General features: G+C 44.3%; 1 long non-coding RNA gene across 1 annotated transcript in view; it reads right to left on the bottom strand.

The window, feature by feature from the left end:
• The window catches only part of LOC113958929, a 15,221-nt gene extending 6,688 nt beyond the window's left edge, over positions 1-8,533 (bottom strand). The window contains exons 1-2 of the long non-coding RNA XR_003531653.1: positions 8,445-8,533; positions 473-474 (exon numbers count right to left, since the gene is read on the bottom strand). This is a non-coding gene — a long non-coding RNA (uncharacterized LOC113958929). The remainder of the gene's footprint in view (positions 1-472; positions 475-8,444) is intronic.
• Between the last annotated feature and the right edge of the window lie 6,516 nt (positions 8,534-15,049).

Genomic DNA, 15,049 nt, shown 5'->3' on the forward strand with positions numbered 1-15,049 from the left:
CCCTCCTGGACCCCCTTGTTTTTAAGGGTTGTTTCCCAGGGTATGCTTTGGACTATGCTTAATCGAATCATATGGTTACAAGCTGTGGTTGAAATAGTTATAAATCAGACTGTGACAGGATTACAATTGATAGCTGAACAGCAGCAGCAAAGTAGAGCCACAATATATCAAAACAGACTAGCCTTAGACTATCTTTCGGCAGAAGAAGGAGTGTGTGGAAAATTTAACACCTCGGATTGTTGCTTACAGATTGATGATAATTATGAAGCAATAATGGAAATAACCTCCAATATCCACAAAATAACCCATGTACCAGTCCAAAGCTGGAAATCCATGCTAGATGGAGGGTTTTTCCTTTTGTGTGCTATTGCCGGATTGCTATTTTTACCCTGTTTAATCCCATGTTTCATAAGATTGATACTAGTGTTGTTCAAGGGATGCAAATGTTTGACATGCCTATGGATCCAAAAACTGCTGCAACAAGAGGCCCAGGAACTTGAAGATTATGGTCCTACACCCCGTCCCCAAACAAACTAAAGACGCGAAGAATGCGCAGAAACTGTTGTTTGAATAGGAACGCTTCAAGAAAACAGAGAATATGGATGAAACTATGGACATATTAACCAAGTGGGAGAGAGGCCAGAGGATAAGGGGGTGATTTGATGTATAATCCCTTTGATGTTATCATAAAAAAAAAAAAAAACAACACAAAAATACCCCTGAGGATTATGAGAAATAAAATACGGTTTTTTTATAGACATATCGAGAAGTTGTAAGGTATCCAAGTTCCAAACTGGACTGGGTACTAGGGTCTTTTTTGTCTGTGATAAGGGAGATATAAAGTTCCTAAAAATTAAAATCTTTCTGGACCATTTGGCAAATTCTGAACACAGGGTTTCTTTTTCTCTCTGGACTAAGAACAAAGGAAATCCATCATTTTTGACAGAGGACGCCTCACAGTCAATTGGAAGGAAGGGAAAGCCCCTTTTCAGAGAAAAGAAACCTTTTTAGGCAAAAATGAATATATTAAACTTAGCTGAAAAAGGGTGGGATTTTGTAAAACTATAAAATGCATGAGATTTAAACCCAAGGGGTCTTTTCTCCCTGGAAACTTGGTGAGAGGAAGACCCAGTGTGCTGAATACATTCTTCCTTGTTGATACAGTTTCTTTGTTCCATGAGTTTATGCCATCTTTCAAAATTTAAAAGAGGAATTTTTTCCCACATTATGTTCCATGTTACCACAAAATTGGAGTGAAATTTCTCCAGGGGTTACCTGACTTAAAGTTACAGATAATTTCCAAAGTTTTTCACTCCTCTACCTGGAAAGACCCCTCTTAAAAGTTACATTACAACCAAAACCAGGGTGAGCTTATCCAGGGGACCCCTCGTAAAAGTTAATTTCCAAAATTTCACCCCTTTCTCCCTGGAAAGCACTAAGTTACATCACAAATTCAGAGTGAAAACTTCTCCAAAGGGCACCTGGTAAAGTTACAACAAATTTCCCAAAGATTCACTCCTTTGCTTTGGATAGGTACCTCTTAAAAGCTACAATGTGCACATTAACTTAAAAAATAAAATAAAAACCAAAACTCAAAAAACAATTCTGGAGTTGTAAAGTCAGTCATAAAGTCATACAGTCATGAAGTCAAAAAGGAAGGTACCTTACTCTGTCTATTGCAAAATGATCGATCATAAAAATTAGCAATTATAAGGTTTTGGAATGAATAGTTTTACTTCAAGGGAATCCTGTCACGTGATACTAATAAAAAAATGTTGCAATCTGCTTAAATGTTGCAGAAAGAACTTCAGATTCGAATATTCCCTTGAGCAAAATTAAAACTCACACAAGTTATCTTTTGATACCAAAAACTGATTTTATTAATTGCTAAGAGATGCAAAGAGAAAGAGGAAAAAATAAGAAAATGTTGGAAAAAGCTAAGATTACTTTTAGAAGCAGAGAAAAGATACCGCCAAAACTACCTTTCTGCCGAGTTGGTGGTGGGAGGGAGAAGCAGTTTCTGCCTTTTTTTTTTCTCTTTCTCTGCTACTTTTTGATGTTATTTCTTTAGCTGCGGGGGATGGGAGGGGGGGGTTTTAGCAGCTTTAGTTCTCTGGAATGCAACCAGGATGTGTGGTTTCATCACTCATGTTGAACCATGTCTCAGACCATGCAGGGTCCCTATTCAGCAGCACATTTTGGCCCTCAGAAATATGATAAGGGTAGAAGGATAAGGTATAACTCACACATGTGGCACAGTGGGGTCTCAGTTCTTTCCAGGTCGGCAGAGTTTCAGTCTCCGGTGGCAGGTAGCAGAGAAAAGGTGGGGGGAGGTGGGGAGAGATTCTCGGCTACGGTAATCAGTTCTCTCTCCCTTTCCTCTCCCTGATTTTCCAAGATTTTTCCTCAACTTTTATAGTGTTCAAAGGAGGTTATGTGTGGTTTCTTGGCACGTAGTCCTATTGAGATGTTCGAAGAGATATGATAACCATAAACAATAGCAGGATCTTTTGGCAGGAAAACTCCAGCAGGAAGTTCGGGTGAGAACTTCTGGCAGAAAACTGACAGAGAATTTTTGGTAGGAAGTTTTGACAGGCAGAAACAATGGTGAAACATTATTTTTGACATTTCTATATTATCTGGTTGTTATAGGCAGAACTGGGCAGAACCGAGGGGTGGATAGATCTGGGATTGGATGGACCTTATTATAAAATCTGGGATTGGATGGACCTTATTATAAAATCATAGAACCACTATCTGGGGGGTGCGCGACGTGTGTATTCCCTTGGGCCTGAGGCCTGATTAAAGGACCTGCTCTTTTTATCTTATACACTAAATTGGTCTGGAGTCTTTTTCTCCATGGTCTCTTTAAGCAACATTGTCCATCCTTTGTTCTATAGAGATGCTACATTACAACTGGATGAATATGAGCTGACAGTCTGCCTAGGTGGGCAAGAAGGTTGATGGCATCCTGACTCGGCACTGGTCAGGCTGTACCTCGCTTTCTTTTCTTTCTTTCTCTCTCTCTCTTTGTCGACTCCAGATCTGGACCATTCACGTGCCAGGACGAATGTGGGATCTAAGGACTGGTGATCTTCTTTTTTCCTCTTTTTCCCTTTTCTGCCTTTATTTCTCCCCTCCCTTGCTTTGTCTTGCAAAGTGCAGCTATCATACTCTACCCCTTACTCCATATTGGAGTTGGGAGTGTGTTGAAGTGTGATGTAAAAATTAAGGGCTTGTTAGCCAACACTTTTGAGACTAAATAGTGGGTTAAGATGATTATACAATTAAACATAGGAGTTCCCTGACACATGGACTGGTGTCTTTGTTCAACCTGATGAGAATTTGTAACGAACATCACAGCCCCTACTGAATGGCTTGTGGCACCATCTTGCTAAAATAATCTGCTCTTGTTTTTCCATTATTAAAATGGGAATGATAATGCTTGTTGTCATGTGAAAAAGGGGTGTGTGTGAAATTTGCCCAACCCTTAGAGAGGGGAGATTTTCTCGACTTTCAGTGATTTATTTGCCTGTCAGTGCCCCAGAGAAAATGAAACCCTTTATGCCCTATGAGTCTGTCAGATGTCCTGTGAGGGAGGTTTTGGTAGCAGCGGGGGGGGGGCTACAGGGGTGGCTTCTATTAGAAACCGCTAGAAGCTTCCCCTAGAAGCTGGCTCCAGGACAGACTTCCTGCCGCTGGCCAAGGCCAAGACAATCAGGAGCAATAGTAACACCTCTGTGATAACATATTTAAGAACAGAAGATTGTTGCGCAGAAAGAATTCCAGCCAGGGAAGAGCGGAGTGAGAACATGGGAACAACAAAGTAGACACCAAGGTCAGTGCAGAAGGAGGGGGAGGAGGTGCTCCCAGGCACCAGAGCTGAGGCCCCTGCAGCCTGTGGCGAAGACCACAGTGAAGCAGGCTGCCCCCCTGCAACCCATGGAGGAGCCCATGATGGAGCAGATGGATGCATGAAGGAGGCTGTGACCCCGTGGGAGGCCCAGGATGGAGCAGGGTCCTGCCGGATACCTGCAGACCATGGAGAGGGAAGCCCACACTGGGGCAGGTTTTTCCCAGTTAGGACTTGTGGCCCCTGTGGGGGACCCACGCCGGTACAGCTCATTGGTGAAGGACTGCACCCCATGGAGGAGTGACCCACGGGACAGCAGTTTGGGAAGTGCTGCTGCCCAAGGGATGGACTCAGGTTGGAGAGGTCCATCAAGGACTGTCTCCTGTGGGAGGGACCCCACAGGAGCAGGGGAAGGGAGAAGGACTCCTCTCTCTGAGCAGCAACAGAAACAACAACTGACCGTAACCCCCATTCCCTGTCCCCCTGCACCACTGGGGGGGAGGAGGGAGAACACAGAAGGAGGGGTGGAGGGGAAGGTGTTTTTAAGACTGTTTTATTTCTCACTCTTTGGCTCTTATCCTGTTAGTAATAAATTTAAGTACTATCCCCACTTTGAGTCTGTTTTGCCTGTGAAGGTAATCAGTAAGTGACCTCTCCCAGTTGTTATCTCAACTCATGAATCCTTAGCTGATTTTTTTTTCTCTCCTCTGTCCAGCTACAGAGGGAGAGTGTGGCTTTAGTGGGTACCTGGCAGCTGACCAGGGTCAACCCACTACAGGGGTGCCCTTCACCAACAGATTCACAGGATCAGAGGGGTGATCCAATTTGCCCTTGTCGGGGGAACTGAGCCAACAGCGTAAGGGAGACCCCTCAGCAGGCCTTCCAACATGTTATTCTGGCACAGGCAACTGCCAGCACCTTATAAAGGACTCACTCTAACAGTTTACGGAATAACACTCTTTATTAATACACATCGTGATAGGTTAATAAGGTTCATAGGTCATCAATGATAGTGTCTAACTGCAAAAACACGTTTAAAGCAATCTAATAATACTATAAAGCAAGCAGAAACACGAACTCTAATACAAAGCAATCTACCAATATACTATATGGCAAAGCACAAGCTCTAGTCCTGAAAGCAACATTTACCATGCATAGAATAAGTTTCTTACCCCGTAGGTGTCCCTATGGGGGGGAGGACAGGTTCAACCTATCGACTGTTCCCAGCAGTTTTGGTGGAGTCTTTCTCCAATTTCTTCCAATTTCCAACTTACTTTTATATTATTTCTTTAGGTTTAGGTGGAGCTTGACTGACTTTAGTCATAAGTACTTAATTGGGTAGTTGTCCTTGGCATCTATTTCCCTTGGTGGACATATACCTAATTGAAGAGGTCAAATTGAGGGAGACGTCCATGGCGACCACCAGAGGGATGAAGGCTTGAGGAGAAGACTCCCACAGTAGAAGGCTGCGCATGTCTGGAAAGACTCTACCCAGAGACTAGCCTATATATTAATATGTATAATAAATGATGTAACGATGTATCTAAAGTGTATAAAATGGCTTAGTTTTGCACTTGCAAGTCAAGCAAGTTTGTCCAGCGCGAACTGGCTTACTCCCAACATTGAATAAACAAATACCTTGCTGCTTAAAGATAAAAAATGTCTCTGAGCAGTCTTTCGGACCCGATTTTTCGCATTCAAAGGTATCCCTGCCTGTGGCAGGGGGATTTGAACTAGGTGATCTTTAAGGTTCCTTGCAACCCAAACCATTCTATGATTCTGTGATTCTTTGAATAGGGCTCCATCTGTCTGGTGACCAGTCACCAGTGGTGTTCCTCAGGGTTCAATTCTAGGACCAGTTCTGTTCAATATATTTGTCAGTGATCTGGATACAGGAGTTGAATGTAGCATTAGCAAGTTTACTGACAAGACTAAGCTAGGATGTGCTGTTGACTGTCTTGAGGGACAAGAGGCTTTGCAGAGGGATCTAGATAGATTTGAATTTTGGGAAATCCTCGATTATGTGAAATTTAATAGGAATGAATGCCAGATTGTGCACCTGTGATGGAGTAATGCCAGACACAAACATAAATTGTACTCTATGAGGGTGGTGAGGCACTGGAACAGGTTGCCCAGTGGAGTTGTGGATGTTCCATCCCTGGAACTGTTCAAGACCAGGTTGCATGGGGCTTGGAGCCCATGATAGGGGTGTTGGAACTAGATAATCTTTAGGATTCCTTCCAAACCGTTCTATAATTCTATGAATTTGGGAAAGGGGTGGCTGGAGACCAGCCCTGCAGAAAGGAATTTGAGGGTGTTGGTTGACAGCAGGCTCAGTAGGAGTCAGCAGTGGGTCCTGGCAGCCAAGAGGGCAAACTGCATTCTGGGGGGCATCAAACACAGTAGAACCAGCTGGTCAAAAGAGGTGATTATCCCACTGTATTCAGTATTGGTGTGGCTTTACCTTTAGTACTGTGTGCAGTTCTGGCTCCACAATTAAAGAAGGGTATGAAGGTACTTGAATGCATCCAGAGGAGGGCAACAAAGCTGGTGAAAGGGCTGGAAGGCATGTCCTGTGAGGAGCAGCTGAGGACTCTGGCTCTGTCTAGTTTGGGGAAAAGGAGGTTGAGCATTGCTCTGTACAGCTTCCTGAGGAGGGGAAGTGGAGAGGGAGGTGCTGAGCTCTTCTCCCTGGTATCCAGTGACAGGATGCATGGGAATGGTTCAAAACTGTCCCAGGGGAGGTCCAGACTAGACATTAAGAAGCATTTCTTTGTGGAGAGGGTGGTCAAACCCTGGAACAGGCTTCCTAGGGAGTTGGTTGATGACCCAAGCCTGTCAGTGTTTAAGATGCATTTGGACAGTGCCCTTAATAACATGCTTTAACTTTTGGTCAGTCCTGAAGGGGTCAGGCAGTTGAACTAGATGATCATTGTAGGTCCCTTCCAATTGAAACAGTCTATTCTATTCTATCCTATCCTATCCTATGCTATCCTATGCAATCCTATCCTCTGAAAGAGTATGTGTCTCTTTGCTACCTATAGAAAAAGCCAAGGAAGAGTAACCACATGAAGGTAAATGGACTTTTCTTAATTTTAAAGAATATAGGCGACATACCAGGGAGAGTTTTCTAATGAAGGGAACACGTTGATGCTTTTCTAACACTTTGAGGGAAATTGTAGAAGGCAGGGATCCTTATCACCAGTGCAATGACTATTTGACCCAGTTTTTTACAGTTACATTCTTAAATGAATGGATATGTGCTGAACATGCAGATGTTTCCACTCATCCGCTTGCATAACTATGGTCATCTGCTCTTAGTTTTTTTTTAATTTTGTTTTTTTTCAGTAATCATACCTTTAGACTTTATGTAGCTACATAGGAAATTATGCCAGTGTATGTGTTAGAGTCCAATACTCTCTGACCAGGTTCTTTTAGATAGTCCACACAAGGAAGTTTTACTGTTTAATATCAAATGCACTTATTTGAAGATATTTGGTGTTATATAGCACTTTGATTTAGCAGAGAGATACAGAAATATACTGAAATCACAATACAGCATAATATAGCAATTGCAATATGTAGTTCATTCACAGTAGAAATGTGATTCCCTTTCTCAGTCTTTATATGCTCACTGTCATGATGCTGGACATCCACAGTTGCTGGGAAGGAAATGTGGGTTGAAGTCAGCTCAAGTCTCTCTCTCTTCAAAATTAATATTATTATTTGTCCAATTTTTATATTTTATGTTGGGCTGAGCCATGTATACACCACCACCCTGCCTTCTCCCACCCTCCCTCCCCTTTCATTTGGCTAGCTCAGGAAGACATAACTCTCTACTAGTTATCACAGGAAAGGCTGTTTATACAACCTCTGATCCTTCTTCCATTGTGGGGGTGTCACGTGAAAAGGGGCAGAAATGTGAAGATTTCTTGTCCCACCTGTATTAATATATTTTTTATTGGCTATCAGTGTCCCCAGAATATCAAAGCCTTTTAAAGCCCAAAACAGTCTGTCTGCGCCTCACCTAAAGAGACCCTTCACTAGACAGATTCACTGTGATGGACAGGACTTTTGATACCCTGATATGGGGATGGCACTTAATAGCAATGGAGAACCTTCTCAGTAAAGTTCTCCTACAAGTTATGAGGCTACCAGTACCAGAAACAAACCGGACTAACTCTAGCAGCTCATGAAATAGCAGTTATTAATACAAGTATGTGACAAACTACTGCAGGGTTCGCGTCGCTGGTGATAACGTTTAATTGCACGATGGCACTTAGCTAATAAAAAAACCAAAAACCAGAAGCACACTCTACAAAACAACACAACTACCTAAGCCTTAATACAAAACTCAAGCAACCCCCCTCCACGACAGACCAATTTACAAAGACTAGAACAAAATCTAAACACACTCGTTAACACAAAGCAAAAAAGAAAGAATATAGCCACTTCCCACTAACACACATTTTAACTCATTAAGATAAGCAAATGCACACCTTAAATCAAACGAACGAGTTGGCAATAAAGTGCAATATAGGACAACAAAAAAAAAAAGAATATAAAGTAAGATATATACCCAGTAAGTTACAAGGTGTAGGGCAAGGTAAAATTAGTATCTATAAAGCAAAGTAACAAAGTGCAATTAGTAAATAAGGTATCTATGGGGTAAAGGTGAAAGACGGTATAAGGCAAGGTCAAGGTAAAGAAAGCAGAGGAAATGGTTGCTCACCCCTACAGTGTCCGAAGGAGTGGAAGGAGACAGGGCAGCTTGTTAGTTACCCCCGCAGAGATGATGGAACTTCTCCCCAATTTTACTCATGTCCGATCTCTTTATACTTTTTTTCTTAGGCAGTTTGAGTGACTTTAGTTAATAATAATTTTTGGGGTGATAGATGACATAGGCCTAAGGGCTGGCTCCCTGTGTTCCCGTAGGATGTTGGGAAGAAAGGTCATGCTATTTCCATAACACTCCATCCTTCATTAATCCTATCAGTCTGTTGCTGTGAAGTCTCCCCATTTTGTTGAGGACTTTTGGGAAGCCATCGGGGTCTCTTTGTCCCTTTTTGTGTAACCCATTATCATTTGACAATGGGTTTCTGGGAATGCCCCCTCCAGGTGCTGAGGTGTTTCCCCTAACCAATCAGGACGGTCATCATGGCCTTAAATTGGTCTATCACCCTACAGGGGGTTGTGGCAGAAAGGGTTAACACTGTATAAGAAGAATGTCTCAAGGAACTACGGGAGATGTAGTCTCCACAGCAAACCCCCTGGAGAGAGAACGCAACAGAGCATGCTCACTGAAGGACTGGCTAAGAACTGTGGGAAATATCTGATGTCACAGGAGGTATATAAGAGCTTGTTAGCATGCAAATAGTTGATTTAACAGCTGCACATGCATCTGTTTGGTCCATGCCCATACAAATGCTATAGGGGGTGTGTTGGTTGGTCACAGCAAAACAATGTATGTCCCTCTTGTTCTATGAATAAAATAAGGCTATGAGAAATCACCAGTGTTTTCTATACTAACATACTGTATTGGCACAGTGTCAAGGCCTTCTCTGTTTCTCACTCTACCCCAACAGTGTGTGCAATAGGTTGGGAGGGGACACAGTTTGGACAGTTGACCCAAACTGACAAAAGGAACATTCCATGCCATATAATGTCATGCTCAGTGATAAAATTTATAGGATGGAGGGTTAGGTAGGTAGCCATCTTTTGCTTGGGAACTGTCTGGGCATCGGTCTACCTGTGGGAGAAAATGAAGAATGGCACATCCCCTTACTCTCCTCTCAGTTTCTGAAATATCCTTCTGTAATCAGACTGTTTGTACTGGTGTGTGTCATGAGCCTGATTTTGGTATTCATTACTGTTTGTAAAGTTAACCAACTAATTGGGAATGCCACACAGGAACATACTCTAAGGCAGTCAATCCCTGGGTTGCAGGGTGTGTGGGAGGATTTGGTCAGATGCCTAGAGTCCTTATCACCACCTGGGATTTTACACCTGAACAGACATGTAATCCCATTGAATTAGCACAACATTTAAAGAAGGGGAACTTTACCTGCCCCAATGAAACACAGCAACTTCTAACACTGTGCTGGGGCCTGGACCATACTTATTGAGCTGCTGTCCAGCACCCTCAAAAGAGAAAGAGGGTCTCAGTCTAAGGGCACACAAATGGACACTGAGAAGGTCTCTCACTCTGAGGCGACACAAATGGACATTGTGGCTAAACCAGAGGCCCGACCTTAAGTTATAATATTTACTCCTATAGTCACAAAGAAATAGTGGAAGCAGAGGTTGACTTGGTTAGTAAGAGAAGAAGCAGCTCCTGCAGGGAGGGGGAAAGAGGAAGAATCAGAAATAAAAGAGGCAGAAACTTCACGGTCTCTATCCCTGAACAAACTGCAAGATATGCAGAAAGATTTCATCCATCAGCAAGGTGAACAAATTGTTACTTGATTACTCTGATGATGGGATAGTGGGGTTAGCCACCTGGATTTAGAGGAAAAGAAACACAAACAACTGGGTTTTATGTCTAGGGTCTATGGCACTGACAAAGGGATTGGAGGAGGGGCAACCAATTGTAGCCTCTGGAGGTGACTCCTATCAACTGTGAGGTCAATGTATCTCCTCAAGTAAGATCTTGTAAACCAGTGTAGGGAGAATACCAAAACCCAAAGTTCAGTAAGGAGTGCATGTGTTGGTTATGGTTCACAGGGGACAAACTGCCTACATATCGGTTGTGGTTTAAGCCCAGTTGGCAACTAGGCATCACCCATCATCATGGCTAGGCTTCGCGAACAAAGATTTAGGAAGGCTCTATCCACGTTTGTTACAAGCACGCTGGTGGCTAATGAGGTCAATACAAGATAGACATATCCAATTGCAAAAGGCACAGCAGAAAGACTCCTTAGGTGGTATATTCTGCAAGGCACGATTCTTTCTGCCTTGTCTTTTTTCCTCGAGAGTGATTCTGAGTGTTCTCAAAGGAAACAGCAGCGTTATAGATGGTGTGTCTCCAGGCCTCCCGATCTGAGGCCAGAGTAGACCAGTTATGTTGACCAATATGACCGAGGTTGAGATGTTGTTTCAGGGAGTCCTTGTATCTTTTCTTCGGGGCTCCTCTCTTGCGGCAACTGGGGGCAAGTTCACCATAAAGCATGATCTTAGGGAGGCGGTGGTCCTTCATCCTTGAGACGTGCCCGTGCCCTGCCCAGCGCAACTGTGTTCTCAGCAACATGACCTCAATGCTTGTGACTGCTGCTTGTTCAAGAACAGATGTATTAGTCACATAATCTGACCAGTGGATGTTTAGGATTGTACGGAGGCAGCGTTGATGGAACGCTGATATGGTTTGCAGCTGACTCCCTGCCAAGTCTCCAAACCTTACCACAAGAAGTCGTGTCCCCCCCCAAACCTCAGGGAGAAGAGGGAGAAAAACAACCAAGAAAACCCGAAACGAGAGAGAGACAGTTAAAGTGATATATATAAATATATTTATACTTATATTACAATTATATACAATTAAAATTTATACAATTCCACGAGGGAAAGGGAAGGGAGAAGGGAAAGGGAACAAAACCAAAATAAAATATATATATATATATATATATATCCCAATCAGTAACCCGAGATCTAGTAACTAAAGAGTTAGCAAAGAAATATCCCACCACTCTTCTTGGGACAGCCGAGAGTCGCTCCGGGACAATCACTGGCAACCTCCGCCTCCCAAGGTCAACAAGGCCTTACCAGGCCTCGCTCCCCAACACAGTAGACTCAACAGCAGGGAACCTGCACCTCCAAGCCACCGGAAGGAAAGAGAGTGAAGACCTCTCCTCCTTTCTTCTTGTAGTCTGGTTTACGTAAAAATCGTAGGGAATACTGGGTAGATCTGGACCCTTCCTTGGTTACAAACTGGTCACCAAGGAAGGCCTAGCTCAAACCACCACATTCTCCACCCCTTATTCCATACTATTTTTATGTAACACCTATACCTCACATTCGCCTACATCCCTATATATATATACATATATATATAGTCCTTGTTGGTCTCTCGGCGCAGTTGTCTCATTGTTGGAAATCAATACTGACATCAGTTCAGTTCAGTCCAGATCTTCGGTCTCCTCAGTCACAATTGCAGTTCTGATTTTAGGACTGTTTTGTCATTCTGGGCTGTCTCAACATTGGATACTGGCATCAGCTTAGTTCAGGTCTCTCTCTCTCATCTGGTGACTGGCTTCCTGTAAAACACAACTCAGGACATACAATTAGTTTTTCCCCCAAGGCTAAATTTCCTTGAGGCACACATTGGATTACTCTATCCTTCCTCATTATCCACCACGTATGTCCTGGTCCTTGAGCAAAGACAATCCCACGAATGGGTTTGTCTTGGCCTGAGGCAGGGGTAACCCAAACAGCTTTCCCTAGCATTCCCCTCAAATGGATTGCTGGAACTTTATCTCCATCAACAATGTGCAGGGATTCTGCTTGTGCAGGGCCAGCTCGATTGACAGAACCCCTGGTGTTAACTAACCAGGTGGCCTTGACTAAGTTCTTATCCCAGTTCTTGTAAGTTCCCTCACCTAGTGCCTTGAGAGTTGTTTTCAACAGTCCATTACATCTCTCAACCTTCCCAGCAGCTGGTGCATGATAAGGAATGTGGTACACCCAATTGATACCATGTTCCCTCACCCAAGTGGTAACTAATTTATTTTTGAAATGAGTCCCGTTGTCCGACTCAATACGTTCTGGGGTCCCATGTCGCCACAGGACTTGCTTTTCAAGGCCCAGAATGGTATTCCGGGTTGTTGCGTGGGGCACTGAAAAAGTCTCTAACCATCCGGTGGTTACTTCCACCATGGTAAGCACGTAGCACTTACCTTGGCGGGTCTGTGGCAGTGTGATATAATCAACCTGCCATAACTCTCCATACTTATACTTATCCCATCGTCCACCATACCACAGGGGCTTCAGTCTTTTTGCCTTCTTAATAGCGGCACAAGTCTCACAATCATGGATAACTTCAGAAATGATATCCATGGTTAATTCCACCCCTCGGTCTCGTGCCCATCTGTGGGTGGCATCTCGGCCCTGATGACCAGAAGCATCATGGGCCCATCGAACTAGGAACAACTCTCCCTTCTGCTGCCAGTCTAGGTCTACTTGTGACACTTCGATCTGTGCAGCTCTGTCCGCTTCTCTGTTGTTATCGTGTTCTTCATTAGCTCGCTTCTTGGACACATGGGCATCTACATGGTAGACTCTCACATTCAGACTCTTCGCTCTGGCAGCGATGTCCTGCCACAAGTCAGCAGCCCATATGGGTTTTCCTCCACGCCTCCAGTTCATCTTCTTCCATCGGTCTAACCATCCCCATAGGGCATTGGCTACCATCCACGAGTCGGTGTAGAGTCTTGGCCATCCTTCTCGTTCAGCAATGTCCAGGGCCAATTGGACGGCTTTGAGTTCTGCAAATTGACTCGACTCACCTTGACCTTCGACAGCTTCTGCCACTTGTAGTGTGGGATTCCAAACGGCTGCTTTCCACTTCCAGTTCCTTCCTACAATACAACAAGAACCATCAGTGAAAAGGGCATAACGCCTTTCTTCATCTGGCAGCTCATCAAATGGCAGAGTTTCTTCAACTCTGCTCACTGGTTCTTCTTCTTCTTCTGCCAGACTGAAATTCCCACTTTCAGACCAATTTGTGATAACCTCCAGAATTCCAGGGCGATTTGAGCTTCCCAATCGTACACGCTGTGTAATCAAGGCTATCCACTTGCTCCACGTAGCATCGGTGGCATGATGCGTAGGGGGCACCTTCCCTTTGAACATCCAACTTAGGACTGGTAGTCGGGGTGCTAGGAGGAGCTGTGTCTCAGTGCCAACCACTTCTGAGGCTGCTTGTATGCCTTCATAGGCCGCCAGAATTTCCTTTTCCACAGGAGTGTAGTTGGCTTCAGAACCCCTGTAGCTTTGACGCCAGAAACCAAGTGGTCGCCCTCGCGTCTCACCAGGCACCTTTTACCAGAGGCTCCAGGAGGGACCTTTATCTCCAACTGCAGTGTAAAGTACGTTCTTCACGTCTGGTCCTGTCCGAACTGGTCCAAGAACCACAGCATGTGCAATCTCTTGTTTGATTTGTTTGAATGCCTGCTGCTGTTCAGGACCCCATTGAAAGATATTCTTTTTACGGGTCACAAAGTGAAGAGGGCTCACAATCTGGTTATACTCAGGAATGTGCATTCTCCAGAAGCCTATGGCCCCCAGGAAAACTTGCGTCTCCTTCTTGTTGGTTGGTGGAACCATGGCTACAATCTTATTGATGACGTCTGTTGGTATCTGGCATCCATCTTGCCATTTCACCCCTAGGAACTGGATCTCTCTGGCAGGTCCCTTGACTTTATTCTTCTTGATGGTGAAACTGGCATCAAGGAGAATTTGGATGATTTCCTCTCCTTTCTCGAAAACTTCTTCTGCTGTGTCCCCCCATACAATGATGTCATCAATGTACTGGATATGTTCTGGGGTCTTGCCCTTCTCCAGTGTGGTCTGAATCAGTCCATGGCAGATGGTTGGACTGTGCTTCCACCCCTGGGGCAGTCGGTTCCATGTGTACTGCACACCTCTCCACGTGAAAGCAAACTGCGGCCTGCACTCTGCTGCTAAGGGAATGGAGAAAAATGCATTGGCGATGTCGATGGTGACATACCACTTTGCTGTCTTGGACTCCAACTCATACTGGAGCTCCAACATGTCTGGTACAACAGCACTCAATGGTGGCGTGACTTCATTCAAGCCACGATAGTCCACCGTCAGTCTCCATTCACCATCGGACTTATGTACAGGCCAAATGGGGTTATTGAAGGGTGAGTGTGTTCTACTAACCACCCCTTGGCTTTCCAACTTGCGGATCATCTTATGGATGGGTGTCACAGCATCTCGATTCATCCGATACTGTCGCCTATGCACTGTCTTAGTGGCTGTTGGCACTCGCTGGTCCTCAACTCGCAGTAATCCTACAACAGAAGGATCTTCTGAGAGGCCAGGCAGGGCAGATAATCATTTGGATTCCTCTTCAGTCACCGCGGCTATACCAAAAGCCCATCAGTACCCCTTCGGGTCCTTGAAGTATCCTCTTCTGAGGTAATCCATGCCAAGAATGCAAGGGGCTTCCGACCCCGTCACAAT

The sequence above is a fragment of the Corapipo altera genome, unplaced genomic scaffold (genome assembly GCF_003945725.1).
Source record: "Corapipo altera isolate COAL_440 unplaced genomic scaffold, ASM394572v1 61242b, whole genome shotgun sequence".
NCBI lineage: Eukaryota > Metazoa > Chordata > Aves > Passeriformes > Pipridae > Corapipo > Corapipo altera.